At 33.1% G+C, this 14,799-nt stretch overlaps 1 long non-coding RNA gene across 1 annotated transcript in view; it reads left to right on the forward strand.

Annotated features, from left to right (window-relative positions):
- The window catches only part of LOC126817622 (uncharacterized), an 82,265-nt gene extending 69,841 nt beyond the window's left edge, over nucleotides 1-12,424 (forward strand). Inside the window, exons 2-3 of the long non-coding RNA XR_008787952.1 lie at nucleotides 194-312; nucleotides 12,261-12,424. This is a non-coding gene — a long non-coding RNA (uncharacterized LOC126817622). The remainder of the gene's footprint in view (nucleotides 1-193; nucleotides 313-12,260) is intronic.
- Nucleotides 12,425-14,799: the final 2,375 nt, after the last annotated feature.

A 14,799-nucleotide genomic window follows, 5' to 3' on the forward strand; every position in this document is an offset into this window, starting at 1 on the left:
CAGAAAAAAAATTCAAGGCATTCTGACCTACTTTTTTTCGATTTTTTCAAAACTTAGTCCCTTAATTTCTCCAAGGGGAGATAATTTAGAAAATTTCTAATGAGATCGTTGAAATTGGATCAATGAGGTCTACTTACATTCCAAATTTCATGAAAATCTTATTAATATTACGTCAATTTGGTTTTACTTCCAGGACAAAATGTCAATGATGTAATTGGCGAAATTAGAAAATAGCAGATTTGAAGAAAATGTTTCAAGGTACTCAAAGAAAAAAGAATTAGTAAAATAGATCAAAAAGTCACCAAGTTTTAGGTATGTAGGTCAATTTCTTTGTTCGTAAAATTAAGTGATTTTAATCAAAAGCTACCACCCATTTATTTTTTATTGGGGGGGGGGGGGGGTAGGTAAAAGTTTCAGAAAGATCCAATGGTTAGATTCGTAGAAGTCCTATTTGCAGGAAACGCACAAAAGAAAGAAAAAAATAATAATAATAATAATCTTAACAAAAACAATAAGCTTTTATATGAAATTTATGAAAGCTTAACTAAAACTATTCTCAAACAGGAGGAACAAGGAGGAATGCACGAGGAACTCTCTCGGTCAATACCGGTAGCAAACTTCCTGGTTAGACAGGCAGTGCATTACTCACTGAGCCACCACAGGTCTTTTGAAAAATAAAAGTAAGATTAGATTTTCAAACACGTTGAAATTCATTTTGGCTGACCAAATCTAGAAAAGGCTCTAGCGTTGTAAATGACAACCATATATCTTTAAAGTATGAGACAATCGTTTTACTTATACTTTAAAACAGCAGGACACGTTAGCTGTAGCTTTACTGGTATTCAAAGAAGACGGCATGTAGACAAAAGATATGTCATATAAATTTGATGGCAAACAATTACTTACTTAACTGACTTCATGACTTCATAAAATTAAGAACAAAAATTAAATAGCCAACACTGGGATTGAACTTGTGGCATCCTTGCTACAATGCCCGAACGTAAAAAATTGAGAAATACGAACAGCTACAAATTCGTGAAAACCGCATTCAAATTGGTTGAAAAACAAAACAGTTTCCTTTGGTGTCTAATATTGGTCTATTTTTGTCGATGACGTCACTTCCTGTTATCATTTTTTTAAAGTTTTAGTTATTCTTTTACCATTCCAACTAAATACCTATTGGATAGTATAGAGTTTATTTCTGTAGAATTAGTACTTTTTCCAAAAACGCGATGGAAAAAAAAAATAATAAATATAATCTGAAAAAAAACCCCAATAGTTTTTATACTATGTAGTCGTATAAAAACTAATAATCTTAACAGAAACAATAAGCTTCATACGTAATATGAAAGCTTAAAAACTTTAACAAAAACAATAAGAGAGAGAGAAATGGGGTTTAACGTCCACTCGACACAAACTAGGTCATTTCGGGACTAACATATGGTTCAATTTTATTTCCATAATTTGCTTCCACATAGGGGTCTTTAAACTGTTTAACGTCCTACTTTTGCCAAGACAGCGGCGTTATAGAATGGCTAGACGCAGTTCTTTGCCAGGCCCTCACAATCGCTAGTTATTGATTTAACAGATATGAAGCGTCCCCTACATCACTTGAGAAGACAACAAACTGACAGGTTGCCAGTTAGTGATACCCTTACATTTTTGTCCTCTCCACAGCCCATGGTTGTTTTTTCTGGGAAACAAGGATTTTCTAATAAGATTAGGCTTCTGTACTTTCCATATACAAAATGGGAGCCACAGTGGGTAAAAGGCTGTCTCGCTAGCCTGGAGGTCACATGTATGATCCCTTCATCGGGATTTTCCGATATGGTTCCCCCTTGTCAGTGGTACAGGATGGAGGGCCTGACAAGGACAGGTGTCTAGTCATTCAGATGGGGCAAAAAAACAGGTCCTGTGTATACAGTGGTGTGCATGTAAAAGATCCCTTGACAGTTGGAATTTAATATAAGAGTAGGCCATAGTGCTGCTGCCCGGGCAAATTTCCCTCATAGCACACTGTATGGCATATGCCCGTCTTCATTAGCCCAGTTGGAGCAGAACAGTAGGACGTTAAACCCCATTTCGTGGGAAGGCATCTTTAAGTGCAGCATACTTACAAATTTGAAAAGATTTCACACCACATCAAATCTTCTCACAAAGCTGCAACACTCATTTTACGCTGACCTGATCAGCAAAGAAAAAAAGCCTGTGAAAAGTGGTGAAAGTAAGACAGAAAGAAAGTAATCTATTTTTTAAAATATATTAAACATTCATTAAATTTTTAGATTGTGATAAACAACAATAATTATATAAGCTTATATAAAATACACTTACAGTTGATATCATTACAAAACTGGGTTCTGGGGTAAATTAACGTGTATTTAATGTGTGAAAATGTGATAATAATGAAGATATTAAAGCTAATGTATTGAGATTTAGCAGATGGAATCCCCATTTAAATCCCCAGTGTATTCCAATATCTGATAGAATGGCCATTTCAACAAAAATATTTAAGTCTATATTTTTACAAAATTCCCCTAAAGATCTATTATTTTTTTGAAAAATCGATCTTGTCCTTTTTTTTTAAAATGCGGATTCATAAAACCATTCCTCTGCATACGCCTACCAGACCTATATATGATCGATTTGAAATACAACTGTAATCTATTTCTTGCTTTGAAGTAATTTAAAGGATATAAACCTCTTTGATTAAGGTCAAATCACTTTGAGACTAAGAGAAGAGAATTAGGGCAAGATCAATACTGTTATTAGTAATATTACTTTCAAAATATTAAGGGGGAATGAACTGAACTGAAATGAAATGGAGTTTAACGTCCTACTTTTTGCATCAACTGGGCTAACAACACCATGCAGTGTGCAGACATTAAACCAAATTTCATTTCATTTATAACCCTAACCATGGTAATTTAAATAAAATAAATATAAGAAACCCTAGGACTTACCCAGGAATAGTGAAACAAGAAAACATAATCCCTAGGTTGCCTCCAATTATTTTCTTTTTTCTTCAAAAACAAAACTAAGATTCCAACTGAATACTAGAAACAACAAGACTACTTAGCAAAAGCTAGAGCCTTTTATTTGTGTATTAAAACATAATGTAGTATGTGATGTCATGTATAGATTGTTGCATCAAAATACCTTTTCTAAAGATTTACCACAAATCCCACTCCCTTTAGCGGTGTATTTAGTGGCCAAGACACCCCCACCATCCTCACAGAAAATAAATCAATGGAAATGCCCCTTAAAACTTTTCTGCAGGAGGACCATTAGATTGACCATTGTTAGGGTGCCCCATGCAACCAAAATTTCCCCTACTGAAAGTTCAACTCGACACAGCGAATGTGCATGCTTCAGTGGATTGTCTCGAAGTGATTTCTGGCTAGTCACGCGGTGCGATAACACTCAGCACAAGAGTCTACGAGTCTATAAATAGCCATCAGACGTGAAATTCTACACATCTCTCAACTATTACAGCCCGTAAAAAAATCTATTATTGACGATTCTGAATAGCTCTGAGAAGTAATATTTAGCTTTTTAGTTATTACAGCAGCTTTAGAAATTACATTTGTTTTATTTTTTAAATTGCTTTATCATTAACTATACCGTTAGTACAAATAATATCTCTGAAACACTCGGGTTAGGCAAGAACATGATACTAGCAGTAGTTTCATTTTACTTTTACAAGGTTCTTAAAACAATTGTTGAGTTGCCTAACGTGCATGTTTCTAAATTCAATTTCTTGTTCCCAGCTTTCTGTTATGTTTCGTAAAAAAGTATTCTTGATTATCCCAATCTGTCAATCAGACAGAGAATGGTCTGTAGACTGGTTAAACAAGAATAATTTTAAAACAAGGGCCCCTTTCCCCTTTTTTTACTTAAAAGTGCCCAGATGTTAAGGCTGACACTCTTAACCATTTTAGTCTATTATTTATAGATGGTTAAATGGTCATAAATAACCGTTTATTTAGTGACTATAAATGTGCGAAACTGATTTAGGCTTGGTATAATTGTCAAGATATTTGGAGATATTTATTTATTGTGGGGCACCCTACTATTGTATTCAATGATCATGTGTGGGTGTCATGACTGTCTGCGACTCTATGGACCATATCTTTACATAGTCGCAGACCACCATAATTCAAATCTTCGCTACACCACTGCTCCCTCCAATTCTTAAATCATTGATTATCAAAGCACCTGAGAGGAAAAATTATTTTACAACTGCTTCTATTATGATTAATATAAGAAATGAAATGAAGTTAAATGTCCTACATTTCTGCACCGACTGGGCTAATGAAGACTGGAAATGATACAAGAACTTAAAACATATGCAATTTACTTAGAAAAACAAATAAATATCAAACAAAAACAACTATGGTCCACCCTAGTGTTACTGAAATGAGTTTACAAACAAGATGCCACCCCTTCGAACATTTTAACACTATTGTAGGAGAACGGACCTAAGAAACTAACAAATATGAAAACAGCAAAAATCTGTCCTTCATTATCAATTATAGAACAACTGTGTCTAATGATACAAATGTAGCATATTACTTTATTTTATTTCTCTCTAAATACAAAACATGTCAGCGCTGCACGATATCATGACAATCAAATTATATTTTCATATGTGTACTTAATACACTTTCAATATTTTATAAAACTACTATTATCTTAACGATACACATGTAATGATTTTATATATATTCTAGTCTACAGGAAATTGTCACCCTGTAAAACACCAGACCTAATTGATGTAACAACATCACACATTGACAGAGAATTATGTAATTTATATCAAAGTTGTGAGCTGACATTTAGCATAAATAACTCCCACCAAAAGCCAAAATGGCAATATAATACATCAAGGATCTGACATTTTTACTTGCCACAAGTAATAATATTCTTACTCATTATACTTATAAATATTTGTGATGTAACACGCAGGTGGCTGCAATTTACCAATGAAATAATAAGCTAACAAAGCCAATAGATCATTAATGATAATATCATATGCTCAATTAAACAAATATGATTGACATCTACTGTAGTAAGGCTAAGTGGAGTATGTTAACAGTTAATGACAAGTTTTTGTTTCTGTTAGAAAAACAGTCACAGCTGTGTGTGTGAACTTTTCATAGTGTCACACTTTGAACCCAGAAAAGAAACATTTAAATCATTGTGAAGTGTGAATATTAAGTTGAGACTAACATCTGTGAATTTTAACACATACGTTTAACACATCTGCAGTTAGCATATAAGGTTTTGAATCTAGCTCTAATCAATGACAAGAGCGTTTTTTTGTCAATAGCTCTAAAGTTTTGCAACAAGCCAACAGTGAGGCTGATGTCCCCCGCCGCAATCCCAAAATAAATAGATGATGCATATTAATTAATTGCACATTTGTCTTTTTGAAAAGTATTGAGCCATCAAACTGATTATTTATAGTTAGAATCAAAGTTATCTTGTCCCAAAGCATATAACAATGAAATTGCTTAGCTTTCTCGGGAAATGTTAATCATTGAACTCAGTCAAGACATTCACCTAATGAACAACTACACCAAGTTTAAACATTCTACCTCAATTAAAAGCAGAGTTGTTATATGTTCAAAAATCTTGACAAATCAAATTGCGTATCGCTACTTAGCATAAGCAGAAAATGCTCATCTTCGAACTTCATCAAGGCATTCACCTAATAAACACCTACACTAAGTTTGAACATTCTAGGTCAATTCGGAGAGTTATTGTGTCCCACAAAGTGTGACCGACAGACCCATTTGAACAGTCCCCTGTTTTCTTTGGAAGGCGGGGAACAAATAATGACCCACAAGGAAAGAGATGTTATGCTTTAAATTTTGGTATCAAAAACTTTGTTCATATAAGTATGAACTCAAATGTCTCTGTGATTTTTAACCCACAGAGCATTCATAAGAAATTGTGGACAAACCAGCGACATCAACAATAATTATATATACAGTCCACAACTCCACATTAAATGGTGGAATATAAATATGACTCACCAGTTTCTCCTATTGATTTCAGAAGCCAATCATATTTTCATGGACTAAACTTTTAATCTTTTTTACTCAAAATATCATTTCTTTATCTTCAATGTAAAATTAATAATCTTTCCTTAAATATTCAATAACAAATTAACAAAAGTTCTTAATTCTCGCATTAGAATATTTTATATGAATTTATTTAATAGAATATCAATATAGGAAATTCAATAATAAAACAGAAACAATTTTTTGTTTGTGTCATAGCTATTCATCAGAAATTTTTTATTTTCCACGAATGTGACAATCAACAGTATCGTTTGGTAGTGAGGTTTAAGGTACATCTGGCTAATTATTAATAATTGGCTGGTATTTAACAGATGGCTTTCGACTAGCTGTAGGAAAACAATTAAATATTGCCGCCACATACGCGCATGATGCATTAAAACCAACTAATATAATATGGATGCTCCATTAATCCTCTTTAATCTTTTTTTATGGCGGCTCGGAGTGTTTCAAATTATTCAAGATTAGTAAATGTCGTTATTATATCATAAAATATTCATTATTATCATCTAGATGAGGCACCTTTTAACATTTTTATTTCATTACAGGAAATTTAGCCAATGAACTGCATATTTATTTTCTTCTCTAATGATCCCCAGAAATAATTTATTTTATTATTCATTACCACACAGATGGAAAAAATCGAGATGTCATTTTACTATCAATATACAAATAAATTACAGTCAAATCACAACTAAATTACAACAGGGTAACACAACCCCTGATTTGAGGGTTTTAACAGAGCTATTGATACATGTATGAGGACTTAGTTCATGTCTTAAAGAACACCATGGCATAGGGTTTTAACATTGGATTAGTGCCTCCACTAAAGTTGCGTTTCCACTTGGCCCTGATAAGCATTATGTTGTTATAGCCATTTCAGGCTGCGATAAAATTTAAAAAATTGTAAGGTTAAGTTCAGCCCCCCAAGTATGTTACCTGGGTGGAAACAAATGTGGACGATCAAGTTACATTTGGTCTACTGTTATTCAATGAAATCACTATGATGAGAGGAGACCAAAGCAATTAGTCATACCATTTGCTGGGAAAATAGTCAAAGGATCAACCTTAATACTAACACATATCCAGAAAACTGTTTTCATAACAGGCCAATTGCCTACACATGAACATAAACAGTTCATATGGGCGGCTTATCTGACGGCCCCATTTCACTCGCAAAGATGTACACTGTCAGAAGTGAAAATGGACGTTTTTGATTTTTGTCTTAATAATGAGTAATTGCTCCACCAATCCTCAGACATTCAGCAATTCATTGTGGCATGCTCCTAATCAACCGTCCAATCACGATTTGGGGCAATCTGATCCATTCCTCTTGCAAAGATATGCTAAACAGTAAATCTTATGCAAGTACCGATAGGAAAGCAAACATGGATAAACCAGCACGCGGCAGTTTTCATCATCCCTTCCTTGAAGTGTCAAATTTGACAATGAACCCCTCCCACGTGTATGGCGCTATTGCATGTCGCATATGCAGCTCAGTGGTTTTGTTGGGGCGATAAGTTCTTCATCTGTGATCATACTCTCAAAGCATGTCAAATGTCCATGACTATTTATCATATCGCAACCTGCATAGGTATTTGCATTTCAATATCCCCTACTTTTTTGAAAAGTATATAATGTTTGGAAGTACATGTATTTAAGACTAATATAGAATATATACTAAAGACCCTAATCCCCATTTCATTTCATTTCTTTTGGGTCATTGGTGCTTCCCCTTTATAAATAAATTACTTCTTGGGAAAGAACCAATGATTTTTTTAGTAGCACAGTGCCAAAGAAAAAGTCAAAAGTGTTAAAAGTTTCCAGCAATAGATGTAAAACATGTATCAGGTAGAAAACATGAAAGGATAAGATATAAGGAAGATGGGAGATTATATACTTACAATATGATAAATTTACTTATATATAGGCCAATAGACACCTGTCTAATTGAGCTATAACTCATTTTGGGTTTTTGACCTCCACCTTTCAATAAATTCTATAAAATTATCTATTTATTTTGCCACTCAGTAACTTCTCATCTTTAGATCCAATTACATTAAAGAGCAATTACCCCGCCTTTTTCTATCCTAAATTACCAGGTGTTTGACACACTATATAGTAGAGAAAAACAGAGGGATAAACTCTACACTAATTGATATAATGTTGAGTACAGTACAACATTACTAATGTGCTATGTAATTTTTCATACTGAAAAATATCCTATCCACATAAACCTTACATAATGTTTTCACAGTTTAAAAATAATACACTTATACATAAGGATTCTACACAGATATGATTTTTTTAGACAAAATAAACATTTATATTAGCCTAAATTGTTATGGTAATCTACATTGAATAAATTCTGGTAAAATTTTAGAAGCATCCTAACCACAAAAGATTAAGTATATGCATGACACCTTTCACAACTCACAGAGTTATACATGTAGTTTAATTTGACATGTCATTGCTTTTTGGTATAACATGACCTCCAGGCAATGGATGCTGGTGGAATCACCTTGCAAGCTGTTTAAATACAAAATTGATATCAGGTGTTCTAAACATAGATACATTGAGAAATACTGTGGCAAATAATCAATATTTATATGTGATCAGAAAGGTCCAGATTAAAGTGTAACACCTCAGACGTAAGTTGAGGTACCATGTGTGCAAAGGAAATTTAAGTATGGCCTGCCTCATGCACAACACCATTCTTAGCTAGTAAAAGCTTATCAATACAACAAATAACAATTAAATGTAGTTGTATTTCAATGACTATTGAGCTTTATTTGAGATAACTTTATGAGATAATGAAAAAGGTGCAAGCTAGCTAGGTTATCATATAACCAATGTACCATCATGTTATATAACGAGCTGACACATATCATCACTTCAGTAATCTTAAATATCACTTTTCTTCTACTTTGACTTTGAACATAAAGGTCATCAGAAATGGCCGCACCTTTATAAAGACAGAATTTGAACAACTCTGAGATATATTGAGTATCATTAAGATTTGCAACCAGAACTTAAATATACATTACTGGTATGCAAGAGCTAAATCTGCCCATTGCAGGTCTTCTTAGACATTTAGTAACAAAACAAGACCATAATCAACATTTGATGGCATCGGATACTCAGATCTTTATCTAAATCTTAAATAATGTATTTTTAATCCTCAAAAAGTGTTTATTGATGTGAAATTGATACAGTATAATATGGAATCAAATAAAAGTATAATCTGATATAGGATAGAAATTCGAGAGGATTTTTGGGAGAGGAGTTCACTAGTCTGCGGGTTCACTAGTCCGCCACTAGTCAAAAACCCTAACCCTAATAATAGATATCGGTGGACTAATGAACCGTGGACTAGTGCACTTTAACTCTAACCCAACCCCTAATAATAGCTATCGGTGGACTAATGAACCTGCAGACTAGTGAACCCGTGGACTAGTGAGCATTCCCCAGAAATTCTATCAGTAGACCTTTCCAATCCTCTGATAAAATATTGCAATAAAAGTTCTCTATCGTTTCCAATTCTCTTATAAACTTTTGCAATACAAGTTCTGAAGACTTTCCAACTGATAAACTATTGCAATACAAGTTCTGTAGACTTTCACAATTCCCATCCTCTGATAAACGTTTGCAATACAAGTTCAGTACTCTTCCAATTCCCATCCTCTGATATACTTTTGCAATACAAGTTCTGTACTCTCCCAATTCCCACCCCCTGATGAACTTTTGAAATAGAAGTTCTGTAGACTTTCCTGATCACTATGATGTTGAGGCTATGTATTGGAATCAGTATTTTTATCAATAAAATTGAAAAACTCATCATAGAGTTTAGGTATTGGGGTTCTTCCATTTTTTAAAAAAAAGTATCAAAATGTCCCTAAAAATAAAAGTTGGGTACACAATATTGAGTAAATGTATAATGGAGGGGATATTCATTTGGTAGGTACATGTATATAGATAAGATGACCAAGTGGGGCAAGTTATAAAAGATTAAAGTAGTTATTAAATCTATAAACTTGCTTGACTTAATCTCTATAACATTAATCTTCACTTGATTTACAACAGCTAGAGAGATAATTTCACATTTGACCTGTGATGGTTTATTTGTACACTGACCAATAAGTAAATCTATTGTAAGTAAATAATATTTTACAGGTCTACTTTTAAATTGGTGTGTGAGACCAATTTCACTTTTAAAAAAATTACCAAAGGTTGCCAAGCAACCCAGTCTCTTGCCTCTACTTGACCATCTTCCAATAGTTCTTTATTTTTTTAAATTTAATATGTTCAAAATACAAAATGGGATTTAAATTGTTTTTAAACACATAATTTAGATAATCAAACTAGTGGGAAGGTATATTCCTTAAAACTAGTGGGAAGGGTATATTCTTTAAATGCTAGTGGTAAGGTGATGTTCTTCAAGTGGGAAGGGTATATTCTTTAAAACTAGTTGGAAGGCGGATGTTCTTAAGGGTACATGTTTAAAACTGGTGGGAAGGGTATATTCTTCAAATGGGAAGGGTATATTTGTAAAAAATAGTGGGAAGGGTCTATTTTTTACAACTAGTGAGAAGGGCATATTATATATTCTTAAAAACTAGTGGGAAGGGTATATTCTTTAAAACGAGTGGGAAGGGTATACTCTTTAAAACTACTGGGAAGGGTATATTCGTTAAAACTAGTAGGAATGGTATATTCTTTAAAACTAGTGGGAAAGGTATTCTTTAAAACTAGTGGTAAGGGGATGTTCTTCAAGTGGGAAGGGTATATATTCTTTAAAACTAGTGGGAAGGGTGTATTCTTTAAAACTAGTGGGAAGGGGGTATTCATTAAAACTAGTGGGAAGGGCATATTCTTTATAACTAGTAGGAAGGGTATATTCTTCAAAACCAGTGGGAAGCGGGTATTCTTCAAAGCAAACAAAATGGTGACTTAGATATAGGCTACTATGTTAGTTCGAAAATGACCTTACTTGTGTTAAGTGGAAGTTAAACATCATTTCTCTCTCTCACTTTATTGCACATTCACAGTGCCACATGTACACTATAGTTATTAAAACCTGATGCCAATTTATCTGCTATTTTATGATATTTGGTGTGATTGAGATATTATAAATATGTAAAGAATATACAGATGATATATATAGTAGGTGTTGTCTAGTCAATATACAGTGTTACTGATTACCTTATCAGTACAGGTGTTAGTCGTGGCGACTAAAGGAATTAAATCACACCTCTACAATCAATAAGTGCTTCAAATCCCAGCCTATTCTGACAGCTACACACACGTTGTCACGCATGTTTGTTTGTTTTTTGATAGGATTGCCGTTTGTATGTACCCATCATTTTTAACCTCATTGATTTACATTATAATAAAATGTTTAAATTGAATACGACTATAAGATATATACAGTCATTTGGTTTTTTACTATATCAGAGAGAGAGAGAGATACATATGTTAGACTATTCCCCCACCCACCTTCAAGAACACTAAATAAAGAGAAAGTGGTTTAAATGTAATTGGTAAAACAATAATAGGAGCGGTGAGGGTTTAAAATTTGAGAACGTGGGAGGAAACCAGAGAAAACCCACGAGGTTGGGCAGGTGACCCTACTCCTTGTCATGTACAGCCGGGAAATCGGAACCCCGCCAGTTGACTCAATGACAGACCTTATGATACAGCGCGCACGTGCTAACCATTCAGCCATCCCCCTAATTTGGGGGGACTTCGCATTTTATGTAATATTTTTCATTCTACTTCTGTATTTTTGCGACAATTTTGTGATACATGTATCTGAACTCTCAATAGTCAGACCTACATTACTAAATTGAAGGTGCAGACATTCATTCTTTTTCTGGCTTGATGAGCATTTATTTACTATATTTATAGCGAGGCGACAAGATTTTTTATTAATATGGAATTAGACAGTTGTACTCATTAAACCAGCAAAAATTTGTGTATGCTTAGCTACCACCATTGTTTGTGGTCTTTCTGCAAACACTTTATATTGTAAAGGGGGAAACAATACAATACCATATTAGGAGATCGATGTCCCAACAAACTCTAATTCATATTATTCTTTTTCAGAAAATAATCAAGTCAAAATCAACAGACAAAAACATTCCCATCTCATAAAACTGGGAAATTTTCTTTCAGATTTTGAATAGGACATAATTGCTGTATTAGCCGTATTGAAATGGAGTCATTCTCATGGAGTTTATGGTGATGATATCTTTCATCAAGATTTACTAGTTTAAATCGAATTAGACAGAATCATTGAGGAAATACAATGGCCCCCTAGAGAAAAATCCAGCACAGACCTTCATATCTTAATAAAGACATCATTCAGGCAAAGTCGGTTCTTTTATAATATTTCATTTTCCATTTCTGGTCAGCCTTTCACAAAATGTCAGTTTTAAATCAGAGAGAGGAAATTTTTTCGCTTGGTAAAATTTATTCAAATTAGATTTTAATCCAATTTGCTTTGTGAATAGGTTAATTTCACACCAGTTTGAACTGTATAGTCTGTACTATATTTGGCACAAAAACATTTGTGACACCTAACTTGTCACTTTGATGTTGTTTGTGACCAGATTTTTAAACATTTTCTCTTTTACACAGGTATACTGAAACTGAATATAAATCTAAGGATATATGATTTACTTAGTAACTTGCTAGTATCTTAATATTGGGGTTCACTTACATGGTGAATTATGGGTGTTTTCCAAGATGCTCTTCAACCTTAATAACAACAAAAGGTCCCTAACTTCACCCCTCCTGCTGTGATGTCACTATGGTAACCCTAACATTAAAGATATTCATAGCTTATCAAGATTTCCCTGTTTAAAATAGCAGACTTTATAATAATATATGATTTATGAGATTTTGATGGCACTCATGGGGATTTCTTGAAAGGGATTTGATCTGATGGGTCTTTCTTGAGCAAAGATTATATTGATAAAAGACTTCACACAACTTTAAGTATAGTTGAAAACTAGATTAAAATTTGATAACAGATAAATGTTTTGACATTAAATCCAAGAATATTCACCTGTCAAATATCTGAAGGCTTCAATTGTATTCGTTCACGGCACAAAATATCTACAATAATTGTCTCTTTTAAAGCAGTGGTTCTCAGAGACACACATCACATTCCTCCCCTTGCACTACCAGGTTGCTACAATTCCTTCCCATTTAGAATTTCCATTTAGCCTAATTACTTTTACAGTAATTATTAAAACACTTTATGAAAATAAATTGCTTTATTAATTACAATAAAATGACTTATCCTGGGAAATAATGTGATCACTTTCATGGCCACAGACAAACAACTGGCAAATGGTCCGACAACCTGTTAGTCCGATAGACTGCAGTATTTACACCCAAATAATTCAACAATAACAACATGTTTCTGTATTCTTCAATTTATTAATCTATCCATACATACATGTATCTACAAGTATCATAATCCTTTAGCCCAAGGTACATGTAATTATTGACTACTCAGGTTCCCGGAAAAAATTAAGAGAAAAGTGATATTTTTTACATTGAGTTCTGTAGCTCATTTACGCAACCACTCAAAACTACTGTTCCCTAGCTAGACAGCCTCAATTTGCTGGAGTCACAGAACTAGTATACAATTTTGAAAATACATAGCATAAGATGCATTAAAACTTTTAATAAGAAAATAAATGTAATGAAATTGATATAAAGTTCATAATCCACATTATTAATAATACATGAATTTGTCTAATCGACTTGATACGTTTGTTGTTTATTACTTGCAATATATGTGTATGTATATTCTATGTCTCGTCCGCAGGTTTGTTTTATGGGTTTTGTTTATGTGTGGTGCAGTCCTCCTGTACTTACTATTAGATCAAAGCATACAAGGCATACAGAATCTTAAAACATCTATATCTCAGTGATGGATTGACAGATCTGTCTCAAGCTTAACACACAATCTACACCTCTGACATAACAAAATATTCAAATCATGGCAAATCAAAAATTATATTTTTTGTCGCCTGTCAAATATCTCCAAAGATATAATTCCTTTTTAAAATGACACTGTAGAAAATTAATATCTTGACTTCACTTCTAATTCAGGTGTTGGTTGAAACTAATCCATGGTAAAATGAAACCAAGAATTTAAGATAAAGCAATTTTTAGGACTGTAAATCACAGTAACAACAATTACGACTGGTATTAACATCTTACAATGATACTATCAAATACCAAACAACAAAGGACATGTGATCCAAATCCAATTTGTCTATGTAATATCAACAATACAATAGATATATATAAGACTGTAATAAATTTTAGTGATTTTCTTTTATATCCTGTAATTAAAATGTCGACTTCAACACCTGGTCTTATAAAGACACTGTGACATACTACATAATTATATCCTTACTCTTCTTAACACTTAAACTTTTAGAGTGGAACTGGAAGACAAGTGTGTGGTGTAATTCAATTTTGCAGAAGCAAATTTAAGATGGAACCTCTTTTATACAAATTATATTTGATCTGTTAAATGTGAATATAATGAAATACAAAGGAAAATTACTACATGTAGTATGTACCAAAACATTCCTGTTACATCATAGATCTTGGATAAAATTTATTATATGATCCATAATTAAAAAAAATAAACAAGTACAAGCGTACTACAACATATACAGAACAGTAA

This window comes from Patella vulgata, chromosome 4 (genome assembly GCF_932274485.2).
Source record: "Patella vulgata chromosome 4, xgPatVulg1.2, whole genome shotgun sequence".
Classification (NCBI taxonomy): Eukaryota; Metazoa; Mollusca; class Gastropoda; family Patellidae; genus Patella; species Patella vulgata.